Source organism: Pseudorca crassidens, chromosome 15 (assembly GCF_039906515.1).
Source record: "Pseudorca crassidens isolate mPseCra1 chromosome 15, mPseCra1.hap1, whole genome shotgun sequence".
Lineage (NCBI taxonomy): Eukaryota > Metazoa > Chordata > Mammalia > Artiodactyla > Delphinidae > Pseudorca > Pseudorca crassidens.
The window spans coordinates 86,955,763-86,972,502 of NC_090310.1; the positions used below are offsets into that span (position 1 = coordinate 86,955,763).

Consider the following 16,740-nt stretch of genomic DNA (forward strand, 5'->3'; position numbering starts at 1 on the left):
GGGTGAGGAGAGAGTGTGCTGGACCTCGTCCTTAGGATGCCACTCTCTGTCCTTGGGGTGGGTTAGGGGGGAGCAGATCTAGGGAAAGGTGGGCTTCCTGAGGCCTGGGAGGGTGGACTTGGGATGCGGGTGGCGAGGGTCATCCCAGGGGAGGGAAAGGCCAGCGGCTTCCCCCACCTACATACCCGCACCCTTGTCCTCTGGCCTCCCCAGTGCTGGGTTAGGATTGGCGGGCTTCTGGGAAGCCTGTGACACAGAAAATGGAAGCTCATTTTCCAAATGGAAGGGTGTTTTCAGATGGGCTTTTTGATGGATCTGCATTTTTCAAAACCCATTCCATCAGGAGAACTTAAGAAAAGGAAAATCTGATTTTCTGGAACATCGGAGATGGAAAAGGCCCAGGTCCTCGCAGATGGAGACCAGGCTTAACTAAGTTTATAATTTGAAGGCTCTAACAAGTTTGGAAAAGTCCCCTTGTCCCCTTAAATCAGGTTCAGGTGGCAAAACTGATGTGTTGTTCCAGCAGAGATGGAATAAACCTTTGGCTGGAAGGAAGAATAAAGCCATCAGCCCTCTTACGGGTTTCTGCCTCTCGCCTCTCCCCATCCACCATGTGCCGCGTCTTCGGAGTGGGATCGCTTTGCCTGTTACAGGAAAAGTGGTTGCTTTTCAGCACAATTAATTTAGTAGGACACAAATGTTGCTGACTGCTGGGAGTAAGGTTTGATCAAACAGATTGGCTAATTGGCAGTGAAGAATTGTTGACCATGTGAAAGAGGAGGAAAGTGAAGTTGGACTCAGCTGTCATTAGGGCGGCCTTGCCCCCCATTGCGTGAGGCAAGATCCTCAGAGGGATCTCTGAGTTGTTGCCCAGAGCTGGAAACTGGCCACCATTTGTTTTATAATCATTTGTTCAGTGTGATAGTCAGAGTTGAGATGCTGGCCGGGTGGGGAGACACCTGGACGTGGGTCCTCCCTCAGGCGGACATGGCCGCCTCACCTGTTCATTTCCCGGCAGTCTTCAGAGCACACACCTTGACATGGAGCTGGAAGTCTTCCACCCACCCCATTATTTCTGAAACTGGATAAATGAAGGTGCCTGAGCAGCCCAGCCTCTGGGCGCCTGCGCTGTAATTCTGTTGAATCATGCTTGAAATGAAGCCCCGAGCACATGACCTGTTTGGGGGAGGGGAGGCTGCAGCTGCAGCGCATTCGGCTAAGGCACATGCAGGGCCACAGCCCCGTCTATCTTTGCCCTAGACCAGATGCTAGGTACCCAACCTGGGCACTACTGGGTGATTCTGTTTTGGGGTCTGTCCTGTGCACTGTAGGATGTCCAGCAGCACCCCTGTCCTCTACCCACTCCATGCCAGTAGCACACCCCCTAGTTGTGATAACCAAAAGTGCCCCCAGACCGTGCCCAGTGTCTCCTGGGGCAGAATCCCTGCTGGTCAAGAACCACAGCTCTAGACAAAGGGCTGATGTTGGTTCAAAACCTGGCCCCGCACACAGAAGGCCAGGAGAGGCCTAAGAAGGGAGCAGCCACTCCAGATGGGCAGGTGGCAGGTTTCACAAGCAGGGAACTTATATACGAGGCTTGACTTGGGCGCCACAAGATGAGTAGATCTCTGCCCCGCTGGCCAGAATCTTAAAGTTTATGTAGAGGCCTTAACGGGGTTCAGTCGGTCCACCGTCCACATGGTCTCAATCATGTCATCACATAGGATACAGTCTTGCCTTGTGTTTGGTTTCATTCAGGATCTGCTGCTTTGCATGATAAAAACCTGAGTGTGTAAAAATCCTCCAAATGATGCTCGTTTTCCCTTCCCCTTTGCCTATTTGTTTATCTCTTAGAAGTAATGTTGACTGTTTCCTAACGAAGGCTTGTCCACTCAACAGCTTCATTATTAAACAATGAATCAGGGCATCAGGGTGGCTTAGTGATGTGGATGCATCCTCTATCGGGACACAGCAGGACAGAAGAACGGGGGTGATTAGGTCACCCCCACTTACACGCTCAGCTCAGAGCATTGCTCCTGATTAGAAAAACAAGTTCCATTAGGTCAAGGAGTGTGTCCTGTTTGGCTTCATGTCATCAGTTACTAGATGGCCTTTGGCATAGAGAAGGAACACTGGAGAGTCATTGACTGAATCGATGACCTAGCCTGCTCCTTTCCCCATGTACTGTTTATTATCATTCGTCCCTTCACTCAGCAAACATCTGCTCGTCCTCCTTGTGCTGGAGGGCTGAGCAGAAGACCCCCCACTCCACCCCCGAGGCCTTGGGCTGGTGACCTTGGCCTTAACCATGGCTGATTCTGCATACACGTGTTGCTCTGTGTGTAAGGTCAACAGGACAAGTTGGCATTTCTGATACTTCCCAGGTTGGAGCATTCAGCTATCAAAGATTTCCTTCTGTATTATACCAGGAGGTAGGGCTAGGTTGCATTTTTCTTACTGCAGATTTTAAGTCGCCTGTACCCATTCTTCCATCCGTGGACACTTGGTTTGTTTCCACACCTTGGCTGTTGTGGATAGTGCTGCAAGGATGTCAGGGTGCAGATATCTCTCTGAGAAGCTGATTTCGAGTCTGCTGGGTGCGTACCCAGCAGTGGGATTGCTGGAGCTTGTGGTAGGTGGTTGCTGGGGCTGGGGGAGGGGAGGTGGGATGAAGTTTCAGTTGTGTAAGATGAGCACCTTCCAGAGCTAGCCGCCCACGGTCCACAGACAGGTGCTGTGACAGTCTGTTCAGAGAGCAGATCTCATGTTAAATGCTCTCATTTTTTCAGTGTCTCTGGGGCGGTGTCCACGCCTGGGTTTATCTGGGGCCCGTGTTGCTGGTACAGCAGCACCTAGGTGTGTCCAGGGAGCCCGTGAGTGAGTCGCTTCCTGAGCATCTCAGGTGTGGGCGTGTGTGTGTTCTTCTGGCTGTTTTTTCTGTTTTTGTCGTGGTCGTTCATTCATTCAGCCAGCATTTGGGGGCATCTACCAGAGGCCAGCTGTGCTTGGCACAGAGACTCATTCGGTGGTTCTCATCCGCGGTGGGCTACCCGAGCTCCAATCCCGTGACCTCGGAGGAGAAGGCAGGGGCAGCTGTGGAGGCCGGAGGAGGCCGAGCTGGGGTGGATTGGGGGAAGGAGGACCTGGACAAGGTGCAGCCTCTGCCGGGGGTCTCAGCCGGGGCTGGTCTGCCCCCACGGACTTGGCAATGCCAGAGCCTTTTAATGTTTGTCACGACTGGAGGATGGGGGTGCTGTTCGCATCTGATGGGTAGAGGCCAGGGGGCTGGTTACACCCTACAGCTTATCAGGGTGGCCCCTCAGGACAGGGGGTTATCCAGCCAGACTGTCCCTAGTGCCGAGGTTGGGAAAACCTGACTTTAGCTGAGATCTGAACGGTGAACGGGAGCCAAGCAGGTGAAGAGGGAAGAAGGTCAGGGCGGGAGGAGCAAGGGTGAAGAGGAGCTGGGAAAGATGCCGGTGCCCAGGGGCGGCAGGACCGGCTTGAGAAAGGCCCTGGGGGAGGGGCTGGTGGCCGGGACCTGGGTGCCTCCGAGGGGGCAGGGTGGGCGTCGTCCTACTGCCTGGTCTGGGGAGGTGGCCTGCGGCCTGGCGCTGGCCGCTTAACCACCAGCTCCTCCAGGGTCTCGACGCTTGGATCCCCCTTGGGGCGGTGTTGACCTGCCTAGTTTAGCCTTTGGCTAGTGGTCAGAAAATGAAAGCAGCCCCACCGCACATTTCCCGGGAGAGGGGTGCTCCGTGGGTCTCGGTAGTCGTCGATTGAGGCCAGAGGGCTCCGGCGCTGATTTAACTCTGCAAATTAGACCAGTTAATTTCCTGGGAAGTGAATACAGTCGTCTTGTTGATCCGGGAAAGGCGGGTTTCATCTTAGCAGCAGAGTGTGAGGTAGAGCTGGTTTTTTGGATTCTGAAGGTGAGGTCGCATTTTAACCAAAACACCTCGATCATCTTTGCTTTTTTTTTTTCCTACGTCTCCTAAAATGAGGGCCTTGGAGTGCTGATGCTAAAATTTTCCTTAAAAAATATGAGAAGTTGCATATGCATGTGTGTGTGAGTGTGCGTGCATGTATATGCGTGTGTGAGTGCACGTGAGTGCATGTGTGTGCGTTGAAGACAGGAATCCCCAGAGTATGGTTGGGAGACACTGCGTATCCTCACCTCCCTCCTGGCATTCACCGGCACCGCCATTGGAGGCTCTGCAGTGAGCAGAGGCCTCTGGGTTTGTCACACTGGGCTGGTGCCGTGATTTGCTGGCAGGGCCCCCGCCTGGAGCTGTCATGCAGAGGTGCTGCTGCTCAGGACGGGCTTTGGTGAGTGCTGGTCTCCTCAAGGATCACATGATGCTGTGATGAACGGATGACTTGGTTACAGTAACCTTGGCAGCAGCTGCCGCTCAGCTTGCACCAGACCTGCTACAAATGGTCACCACGCATCGCTCACTCGATTCTCTCCATGACCTGATGAGAGCTGTGTTAGCAGCAGCACTAATCTCTCCGCATTTTACGGACGGGGAGACTGAGGCACAGAGACACCAAGTCACTTGGCAGGCGGCTGGGGGCAGCAAGGCTTCTCACCGTGAGCTCATGTCCCAGGAGCGGTTATCGGGTGTGCTCCACGCGCCAGTTGACATGCTGTGAGTTCACGAACATCATCCTCGTTGACGACCTCAACCTGTCAGGATGCTCATCACCTGTGTCTGACAGGTGATGGGACCGAGCTCAGGAATGTCTGGGACCTCACACTCATCCCATGGGTACAGAGGGTAGGAGTTATGGCCGGCTCATCTGCCCGTCCTGCCCTCGCCTCCCCAGATTCAATGTCAGTAGTGACAGTGGCAAGAGGGGACCAAGAACAGGGAAGATTCCCTTCAGAGTCATCTGAGAATTGAGCTGAATATCCCCCCATCTCGTGTGGGTCCAGAAATGCTCTCTTCCTTGGTGGTGACTACTGGCTGTGCTGTGGGGTGACTGAGTGGATGGCTAGGTCAGCCCCTCCCCCTTGCCTTGAAGTCGTCGGCATCATCCATTATCCTGACATGCCAGGAGGGTTGGGAGTCCTTCGTGGAGTGACCTCTTCATGGGGTGGCTGCTCTCTTGGAGTTGATTGGATGGTCTGTCCAGTTGGCTGAATCCACCAGGAAAAATGATGCATCACACGCAAAATAATGCACAACATGTACTTTGAAGCTACCCCCGGTCAGATCCAGTGACACTTGACTCGTTGCCATTTTGTCATGCCACCGGGGGCTTCTGACACCCCCGACTGCCCTGACGGTAGTGATTTACTGAACTGGTCATGGCATAGATGAGTTAGTCGCCAACTTGGATAAAGTGATCAGAGCTCCTTCTGGATTCCCGAACTGCTACCTTGGGGTCACTGGGATGGGGTCCAGGTCCCTGAAGGAGGCTCCCGGTGCAAGGGGGGAGGTGGTATGCTCATCACGTGAGTAACAAAACGCCATGACCTTTGGCACGTGTAGCTGTGTTTGTGATAGATCTTCTGGGTGTCTCAAAGAGGCTTGTTGCAGTTAATGCCTCCTTGTTGGGGAAACAGTGAACTCAACAATTTATGATAGAGTGGAGAGAGGAGATTATCGCTGTGACTTACTTGGAGACACAGCCTTTGTTCCTGAAATTATGGGAGAATATTAGCTCTGCCATCAGTACACTGAGGGGAGATCACAGAGGTGATTTCCAACAAGCTGGAACTTTATGTAGCAATTATTCCATTTACCTTTGTATAAAAATCCATCTGTCTGTCCTCATCGGCTGCCAGGTGCCTGTGAGAGCGTGTGTGGTGCTAGGTGGAATTCCAGGATGTTCTGATGTGACCCTGGCCTTCAGGTGTGTCACGAGTACCAGCCCTGGGGGTAGATTTGGAGAGGGCCCCTGAGCCTTGCGGGGAACCTGATTTGTGGGGGGGTTGGGGGGCATTCTGTGTGTGCTGCAGGTCCAGGAAAGCTTCCTGGAAGAGTTTGGATATTAAATTGAAACTGTTAGTGTCCCAGGGCTGCCGTAACAAATTACCACAAATCGGGTGGCTTAGGACCCCTCACAGTTCTGTCTGAAATCAGGGCATCTTGGCAGGGCCTCACTTCCTCCAGAGGCTCTGGGGGAGGGTCCTTCCTGCCCGCTCCAGCTTCTGGGGGTGGCCAGATGTTCTGGTGCTCTTTGGCTACCAGGCTCAGCACTGCAACAACTGCCTATGTCATCACATGGCCTCCCCCCACCCCACCCCGTGTGCTTGAGTCACCTCTGCTTACAAATTTCTCCCTTATATGGATGCGAGCCACTGGATTAGGGTCCACCCTAATCTAGTATGACTTCTCCTTAACTTGATTACATCTGCAAAGACCCTATTTCCAGATAAGGGCATATTCTGAGTTTCCACGTGGACATGAATGCGGGGAATGCTATTTAACCCAGGACACTGCTCGGCAGTGAATATGAAAGAGGTGCAGAGGGAGAGTTTCTCACACCCAGAAAGAGTCACATTTATTCATTTATTCATCCTCAGGGGCACGGCCTTGAGGCACTGTGGCTGTCTGTCAGTCTGCACATCCCCCATTTATAGATGACACCACACCAGGCACTCTACCATGAGAAGAACTCTGGGACTCGGAACTCCCCGGGAGGTGCCAAACAAGGAGGTCCAAGATCAGCTTCCTAGACCATCACCTAGCTTCCCTCCTAAGCGTGGAGGGAATACCTATGGTCACCCCGGTGTGAATCCTGGCCTCCACCACTTGTGATCCCAGAGGTTCTGGGCAGGTGTGTAACCTGTGGCCTCAGCTCTGCCATCACAGATGCACTTTGCTCCCAGGGCTCCTGTGGAGGTTAAGTGAGATGATGCTCGTCAGGTGCTTCGCACAGTGCCTGGCACGGAGCTCACTGTTGGGAGGGTGTTTCCACTGGCTTCTGGAGCAGCATTCCTTACCCTCCTTGAGGGTCACAAAAAGAGGTCGTTGGAAGAAAGGGCTTAGCGTTTAAATGCTTTCACGTAGAAAGTCTCCTGAAGATGTTCCGAGGAACCCAACATCCCCAAATTGTGTCTCCGACAGCCGGGAGGCAAATCCAAAATAGCCTTCCCTTTCTGGTGTGAAGCTGCTGTTTTAAATTCTGTTGGTGTTTCCTTACCTGTACAGAGCAGGGCCTCGAAACTTCTCATTTTTCTGACAAAAGGTACGAAGAGAAGATGATGAGTCTTTGTTGAGGGGTGTCAGGATAGGGAGGTGGGTGTCTGGGGAGCAAGGAGATGTCCTTCCATATCACTGGGTCTGGGGGGAAGAGAGCAGACTGCGGGGTGGGGTGGGGGGACAGAGTTCAAGTTCCTTGGAGTAAATGCAAAGCCAGGAGCCCTGGTCCAGGTGGAAGTCTTGACAATGTGCTCTGTCTGCAGACGTGTCATGGGTTTATTTCTATAAAGGGCTCCATGGCTGTCAGCTTTGGAGGTCAGCCTCCAGTGGTTAGGAAATGAGATGAAAACCTGCACACAGTTTGTGCTCTAATCCCAGATGCTTGATCTAATGGGTTTGATCTCCTTTTCCCGTTGGAACCCGTCCAGTTGGCCTCGTCAACATAGCGCCCTGTTACAACACCTCTCAATGTCCCTGATGATGGGGTCACCCTTCCACACCCATCAGGAAATGAGAAATCACCGTTCCTAGTAGAGATCTTCCTCGACTTACGATGGGATTGTGTCCCGATAGACCCATGGTAAATTGGAAATATTCTGAGTGAGAGACGCATTTAATACCCCTGACCTACCGACCTGCCTCGCCCACCTTAAACCTGCTCAGAACACTGACATCAGGCTTCGGTTGGGCCAAATCGTCTAACGCAAAGCCTGTTTCATAACAAAGTGTTGCACGTATCACGTCATTGATTGAACGGTGTCCTGAGTGTGAATAACAGAGTGGTTGTTAATGTGTTGGTTGTTCACCCTCCTGGTCGCGGGGCTGTGGCCTCCACTGCCCAGCATCTCGAAAGAGGACAGGATTGCATACCGCCAGCCCGGGAGAAGGTCATGAGTCAAAAGTCTAATAAGTATGGTTCCTACTGGATGTGTATTAGCACCATCCTAAAGTCAGAAAATCATAAGTCGGGGACCATCTGTACCATCTTTTCCCAGAGAGAAACTAAGTTGAGTGGAACTAGTTGTAATTATGTTTTCCCTTCTGTTTGCAGACACTAACTTTAGGTGACAAATATAGTGAAGGAATGAGGTAACTCTTTTGAGTTTCCCTCATGGGATCTTTATTTAGGCAGGTAATTAATAGTTACTCTCCACAGACTTCTCCACTTAAGTGATTTGTTTTAGGAAAAGTTTAGCCCAAAGTTGAGTTCACAGCAGGTTTCTATGAATATATATCAAATGAACAAATGACTGAGTGACATGTTTTGAACTATATTGTCTCACGGCTGCAAAATTGCATGCATAACAGGAAGCTTGCTTAGGGAAAAAAAAGGGTTATTCTTATGAAATACATGATTTTCTCCCGAGTGTGCTGTGTGGCTTCAGAATCTCCTGGAAAATGCATAGCACACGTGTTATCTGGCCAGCTCGGAGGGTGTGGAATGTGGGCTAATCAAATGGGGTGGGGGCATGAGAGTGTCACTCTATGCAAACTAGATGACCGTTTTTCAGATTCAGTGTAAGACAATGTGATTAACATTAAATTACACTTCATAGATTTCAATTCCTCCTTGATCCAGAAGGCTCACAGGCATCGTGGAGGATGCCAGGGGGTCATTGGAGACCCCAGGTTACTGCATGTTGGGGGGGGCGCTGACCTGCTGCCTGAGAGCATTCGGGGTGAGATTCCATAGGACAGAGGCTTTTCTCTCTTAGGTCACATCCATCAGGAGCACAAAATGAGTTGTTTTTCATTTTCTTGGAGGAGAAATTTATTTGGTTTTCAGTGGTACGAGGGCACAGGTAAATGCAAGATATGTTCCTTCTTAGGACTTTTCACCTCGGTAATCCTTAAGCATCTGAAGGACCAAGATATCACTGCTGTGAAATACAGTGAGATAGATGAAATAACCATTTCTGGTATTGCCTTCCTGTATGTCATTTCCAAATAACTTGTTTGTCGGGCACATTTTTACGGACTGTAAGACAAGATTTACCTCTACCAGCACGATTAGGGCGTCCTCTTCATCCTTGCTCGCAGAGCAGTTCTGTGGCAAAGGAGAGGGAGGGTGCAGCCCTGGGATTCTGTGAGCATTGCCTGAAGTGGTCTGCTGGAAGCAAATAATTGCTTTGAAGTTTCATATTTTATCTGAAAAATTCATGTGCCCAGAAGCCATATAAGAAAAGACAGTTACATTTGTATAAAAATTAAAGTTCCTGATTGTCAAAAGCATACCATTTAAATCTTATAGAAAAACATAGGATCCTAGGGAAAATGTTTTTTAATGTGTTTGACAGTTTTCCTTAATAAATAAAGGGATTTTTAAAATCAGTGAGACAAAGAGCTCAAATTGGTGGGGAAGGGGAGCAGGCGTGTTGAACTAAATTATGTGACTTTATAGCTAAATTATGTGAACAGGCAGTTAACGGGAAAAAAGGATTTTAGATGGTTGAGAAACATTTTCAATGCGCTCACTCGCATTCACGTAAATGCAAAACAAAATTCTGACCTACCATTTCACCACTAATATTGGCCAAGATTAAAACGTTGGTGCACAGGGTTGGGAGGCTGTGGAACTCTGCCCTTCATACAGGTGGTGGTAGGAGATGTATAGTCAATGTATTGGGTGGTCACTTGACCACATCCACAGGAGGTAAGATAGACACACCTTTTTTTCTGAATTATATACTTTATTTTTTTATAATTTTATTGGAGTATAGTTGCTTTACAATGTTATGTTTGTTTCTACTGTACAGCAAAGTGAAGCAGCTATACATATACATATATCCCCTCTTTTTTGGATTTCCTTCCCATTTAGGTCACCACAGAGCACTGAGTAGTGTTCCCTGTGCTATACAGTAGGTTCTCATTAGTTATCTATTTTATCAATAGTATCAGTAGTGTAGATATGTCAATCCCAATCTCCCAGTTCATCCCCCCCCTTCCCCGCTTGGTGTTCATATGTTTATTCTCTACTGGACACACCTTTTTTTTGAGTAGCAAATTATTATTGGTATGATTCAAGGGAAAAAAGGAAAGTTTAGAGGTACAGTTTCTGGAAAAGACATATTTTCAACCAAGTCTTTTTGCTGTTTATTTGGCACCTCAAACACATACCCATCTTTATCCTTGTATATTAAAGAATTTAATATACTAAATCCTCAAGAATTTTTTTCAAGAATTTTATAATATTCTTTAATTAAAATCTCCTTGGGAGTGGATGTGTGTTCATGTTTGTTGCAAACACACACACACACACACACGCACGCACTACAACTAGTACAGTGTTCTGCACGTAGTGAGGATCTGACATGTACAATTACATGAGCAATTAGATATTAACGTTATTAATGGTGTAACGAGGTAGCACCTTGCATTTAAGTAATAAAACGAAAAATGAAAATGATATCTTGAAAATTTAAAAATCCAAATTTTTAAAAGTTATTTTTATATTTTTTTGGCCATGCTGCACAGCTTGTGGGATCTTAGTTCCCCGACCAGGGATGGGACCCGGGCCCATGGCAATGAAAGCGCCGAGTCCTAACCACTGGACCGCCAGGGAAGTCCCCCAATTTGTTAAAGTATTACTATATTAAAGAAAGCTTAATGAACTTTCAGAAGCAACACGTTTAGGACCTGAACACTATCAATTTGGAGTATAAAAATACAACCACAAAGAAGAAAGGCTGGAAGGATGTACACATGCCAGCCCTGTGTGATTTGGGCATAGTCCTAAACAACAGCTCTCAATGGCATTTTGGAGGGCTACAGGCTTTGAGTCTGTTCAACCAATTTTGTGCTTATAAATTACTTCACCAAGTCACTTCAAGGATATAGATATTAACCACTGTAACAAAACAAAACAAAACCAAAAAACATCAGCATGGTTGGGGCACAGTGAGGGGGAGAATCAGGGAGAGGTGGTCAGGGGCCCCCCATGCAGGGCCTCACGGAGGGTGTGGAATCTGTGTTTTGAGTGCTCTGGGACAAGGGGGAGCAGAGGTGCCGTGGTTTGTGTCCTCCTCCAAAGATATGTCCAATCCTAACCCCCAGTACCTGTGAACGTGACCTTATTTGGAAAGTGGACACACCTTTGATGCAGCAATTCCACTTCTGGAAACTTATTCTGTGTCTGTACTCCCAGGTGTGCAGGTGTGTTCACTGAAAGTTTATTTATTATAGGAAACTGGAAACAACATCTTTATCAGTGGAGAACTGTCTCCAGTACAGAACAGAAAACCTGCCAGCCTTTATGGAGGATGAGGTATAACTCTATGAATGGCCACGGAACTTTGGTTAATAACTAACTGTATGTGAAAAAAGCAAATTTGTAAGAAGATACATTCGGACCCTGTTTGTGGGAAATAGGGGACTCTATTTGACATTTGTGCTTGTGTATATCTGTAGAACATTTTTGGAAGGACATACAGAAAATGTTACACATTCCCCTGGGGGGTGGGAGAGGGGAGCAGGGAGGGAAGGGGCTTTTCCTTCCTATTATGAGTTGTTTATGGTGGACTTGGATTGGTTTTTAACAGAATTGCTAATTTAAACAGTTGGTTCAAGGAGGAAGCTTACCTTTTCTATTAGGTGTAGAGAATGATCACATTCCCCATTATACATTGAAGTAATAAAAATATTTACAGACACTTTGCATTCTAATTCTCAATGCAAATTGTGGCCCTGGGCCCACATGCAGGAGGCTGCTGGTCATGCTGCCGTTGCTCCAACGTTGACCCTCTCTTGTGCTCTCCTGCCTTTGGAGGGTGTGCTGGCCTCCGGGAAGCTGTCCCCTCACGCCCACAGGCCCTGGGCAGTCACTTTTAACTGTTTGTTGTCACCCACGTGGTCTGTGCTTTGGCTTAACAAGGTTCAAGCTGTAGTCACAGGTCCTTCAGGAATGCTGGTGTCTTGACCTCAGCTGCCTGCCTTCTGGGCAGTGGCACTGCTGCCTGTCCTGGGATCCTGCGGGTGTCCTGCAGCCCCGCTCGCCACCCGCACAAGCCCCTGCATATATGGCACAAATGCCAGCAGGACCCCTGCACCCGTTGGCCTGAAAAGGTCTCTACTGATGGGCACAGGCCAGTAGTGGACAGTAACATAGATGCACGTAGAAGTATGAACAGGTCAGTCCTCCAGCCCTGTCCCCACAACTGTCCCCATTACAGCAGAGCCTGGGATGTAGGCTTGTCTCAGGGGGATCATTGGAAAGAGGCTGGAACATGTAAATCTGTGTCAGAGTGATGATGGAGAAAGACCCCAGATTTCCTGGCTGGAATAGGTTTTCATCACAGTTATGGCTTCAGAGCCAGCCAGGTCCGGCAGCATCCCTAAAGAATCCAGGAAACCTCCTGTGATGTGATGCTGGCCTGCAGGGCATGGTTCCTTTCACAGGGATGCTCCTGCCTTTGCCCTGGGCAAGTGCAAGAGCTCAGAGGCCCTGGGCCACCCGCGTGGGGGCAGACGTCCCTGTTGCCCTGGGAAGAGCACTTTTCCCAGCCCTGGGGTCTCCTTCCTGTTTCTCACTGGTGCTGGGGGGATTCTTGGTGCACCCCATCATCCTGCGTGTGTCTGAACTTCCCCGGCCCAGGCTCAGACCCTTTCCTGGGTGCAGGGAATGCTGTGGGCCTTGCTTCCCTCTGCCCTGCGGGGGGTGATCCAGGGGTCTCTTAGCTGCACAAAATCCCATTCTAGGCTAATTCAGAGACTGACTTTCCACGGTCCCTCCCTTGGCTGAGAGCACCCTTGTTTATACTCATGGCTCTCGCTTGGCATCTTGAGGTAAGAAATCCGCCTTCTCCAGATGCTACTCGCCCTGCCCACGGTGGCCCTGGCCCTTCCTGGGCCTCACTCTGTTAGGGCGTATTTCGGGACAAGGCTGCAGTCTTAGTGCTTGTCCCATGGCGGCTTCTCCGCCCCGCCCCGTGGAGATCTGGGCCCCTCCCCTGCCAGACCCAGGTCCTTTCAGAGCCTCATCCAGGAAACAAAGCCTCAGCCTCGCCTGCCCCAACCTGGAGTCTTTATTTTTGGACTAAGCTGGACTTTGTTTGTGAAGGGCGGTGCTCTTCCCCTCTGAAGAAGCTACCTGGGCGTTGTGGACTGCCTGCTTGGCCTTTTGAGAGTGGGGAATTATTTCTGGCGGCGTTTCAGCAGCTCTCTTAAAGAAAAGACACAGAAGTAGGTGCAACCAGCGCTCCAGTCACACAAACACCTGGGGCCGGGGGCCTACGAGGCTCTCCTTCCTGGTTGGAGTTTTAGGGAAGATTACAAGGGGGTGGGCTTCCCTTGCAGGTGGAAAGTTCTGGCCTTTCTTGTCTAAACCCTTCTGTTTCCTTGCTCCCCCCTCCTGAAGCACCCCTGCAGCCCGCCCAGCTGGCCCCTCCTCATCCCTGGGGTGGGAGCTGCCCCTCCAGGCAGGGCACCTGTCCTTCACTCCCCTCCCAGCAGTCGCCATGGTTACTGTGTCCTCCCCTTGCCCTAGAGGGGAAGCACCAGGGGCAGCCACCTTGCCTGCTGTGTTCTGCGGTGTGGTCCCAGAGCCCAGAGGCTGCCGGGGTGGGAGTTCAGTGGTGAGCTGGTGAATGTGGAGGTTGGGAAGGGTGGACGGTGGCCTGCTCCATTGCTGCCCCAGGCCTCGGGATGAGGGACCTTCCCCCTCTGGAGGACACAGCCTGCCCAACTCAGCCAGAGGTGGAGTAGCCCAGGGGTGGGGGTGGGGGTGGGGGTCTGGCCGCAGCTCACAGTTGGGTGGAGAGGGGCAGGGGAAGATGGGAGCTCCAGATGCCCCCAAGAGGGGAGCTGACCCCAGGAAGCACTCCCAGCCGCACCCTCTGAGGGCCCATCGGAGCCGTTCTCCAACCAGCCCAGGCTCCCTCCCTTTCCTCCCAGTTTTTGAAACCGTGTTCTGTTCACTATACAAGCTCCTCTGACCTGAGAGCAAGGCTTATGGAGCCCACGCTCTGTCAGGCTGTGCCACACGTATAGTCCCTGGTGAGTCTCGCCAACCCGTGAGACAGGCACCGCCACTAACCCCACTTTACAGGTGAGGGTCAGGCTCAGAGAGGTCGAATCCCCACCCAGGGTCACACAGCAGTGGATGGTGGAGCAAGATGTGGGCCTTGTCTCTATTCCTCCCCTTATGCTGGCAAAGCATGGCCAGTGCTCTTGACCCAGCCTGTACCGGGTACTGCGTTCATTCTTCATAACCTTTGGCTTCCTTCCCGTAATAGATGTGGTTGGATTTGCTGAGAGACCCCACCCTTGCCTCCCTCTTTCACTTGATGGCCTGAGCCTTACGCACAGGATCTTGAAACCCTCCGTTTCCTGGGCCAGTGAGCCCCGCTGTCCAGGGACGTTCCTGCAGCCACAGGTCTGCACTGCCCAGCACGGGGTGGGTCAGCAGAGGGACCGGGCTGTGCGCACTGAGCCATGGGGGTAGAAGAGGCTGGATTCCCGAGACTCGGAGTGGAAAAGCCTGCACGACATCCACTAATAACCTTTTGTGCAGTGTGCAGGTGTAAACAATAGCATTTTGGCTGTATTGGGTTACATAAAACATATTAGGGAAATCAATTTCACCTCTATTTTTACCTTTCTAACATGGCACTAGAGGTTTAGGATTGCACACGTGGCTCGCCTTATCTTCCTACTGTACGGAGCCCCCTTCCAGCTGTTTCCTCCTGACTGGCCGGGACTTGGGGTCACTTTTACTGTGGTCAGTTTCGTGGTGGGGGAGGACTGCCCACCGGACGCTCCATTCATGAATGTGACTGGATTCCTTGGGTGGGGAGGACCCACCTCAGTGGCTGTGAGGGTGAAACTCTAGCTGAGAGCCTTAAGGCGGGTGAAATGCTAGAGCCCCTTTCTCAGTCTCATCCTTTGGGATGCCCATGTGCCTTTGCACCCACTCGGCCCTCCCTGCCCGATGCCCAGCACCGTGTTCCCCCAGCCTGTGTCTGCAACCAGGTTTCAGTCCAAATGTCCTAAAAGCTCTGGGTTATTTAAGAAGAGGCTTGGCCATCTCACAAGTTGATAATTCCCTCACCCAGCAGGTCACGGGGCAGAGGTGGCTCCTGTGACTTGGGGATGTCCCATGGCCCCAGAACATCAGTTTCCTCATCTGAGAAAGGACGGGGTCTGATGCCATGTGGCTCCCATGCCTGGCTGTGCTTGACAAGCCAAAGAGTGTGGACTCTAGGACCCTTGCAGACCCACTGGGTCAGAATTCATAAGGCGGATCTGGGGATGTACGTGTGTGTGTGTGTGTGTGTGTGTGCGCGCGCGTGCTTGCATGTGTGTATTACATGCACATATGTGCACATACACATACACAGTCTCCCCTGGAGACCTCATTGTCCTCACTCCCTCAGTTTCCCTCATACCACAGCAAACTCCATCACTTCCAAAATGCGTTTGAAATCCACACACTGGGCTCCTTGTCACTCTAGACCAAAACAGGGTCATCTCCCAGGGTTCTGAATGGGAGTCTGCCCACCACCCACACCGCAGGTAGCAGAGCTGGTCTCCACCCAAACATCGCTCCATGGGGGTAAACCTGGAGTCACCATACCGCCCAGCAACCCCACTCCTTGTATCCACCTGAGAGGATGAAACCCACGTTCCACAAAAATGTGTACACGAGTGTTCCTAAAACCATGACTCATCCAACAAAGCACACCCAGAAAGAAAGCAAGGACGTTCCTTCTCACCTGCCGAGATGAAGCCGCCAGGCCGCCCTCCCTGGTTGAAGGGACCGCAAGGAAGTGGCAGAGCCTTCAGTCACTGTTAAGATCTCAGAGTCCTTTCGACAAATGTGAGCGGTATTGCGTGTCTTATTACTAAGCGTGATGGCGGCAGTAATGCTGCTGCAGGACATTAATGAAATAAGACATCCGACAACTCCCTGTAACGTGGTGGCTCCACAGACGAGGGAATGGGGGGCATGTGGCTGTGCACAAATGTCGAGTGTTTGCGTTGACTTGCTCCTTACTGGCCCAGCCGAAGTGGAAGGAGCAGGGCCCAAGTCAGCAGTTTTCTCTCTTCCGTGTAATAACTAAAGTCGCAGTGTTTCTGGTCCAAGGGAGATCGAAGGTAATTATATTCACTTTGTTCAGAAATTTAGGAATAAGCCACACGTGAAGCTTTTAAAGATTCCAGACACGTGGATCCGATATTTAAAACATTTAATTGCACCTTTTTTGTGATACGCAAAGTGTGATTATGTCGCCATGGATACAGCACACCTGGTTTGGATGCCTGCTTGCCAGGTACTCAGCCAGGCAAGGTGGTCTGTCCGCCCAGAGGTGGCCCTGTGAGGGCCCTGATTACACAAACGATTGTTCCTGATAAGACAGTAAAGCATATTGAATATCCATGACTCAGATTCCTGTGAAAGAATCTGCAGAAAATTCACACTGAGATGGGATTCGTACATCGTGCAAAGTCGGAGAACTCCCTGTGTGGAGAGCATCAAAGCAGAGAACACAGTGGGTCTCACCCAAGCATCACCCTGGCCAGGAGCCACAGTGCAGGGTTTGGTCCTAGTGGCTGCTGGGGAGTGGGCTATAAAGGGTTTTTACCTTCTGAC

At 50.8% G+C, this 16,740-nt stretch overlaps 1 protein-coding gene across 2 annotated transcripts in view; it reads left to right on the top strand.

The window, feature by feature from the left end:
- The window catches only part of CDH4 (cadherin 4), a 549,827-nt gene that overhangs the window by 45,841 nt on the left and 487,246 nt on the right, over positions 1-16,740 (top strand). The window lies entirely within an intron of this gene.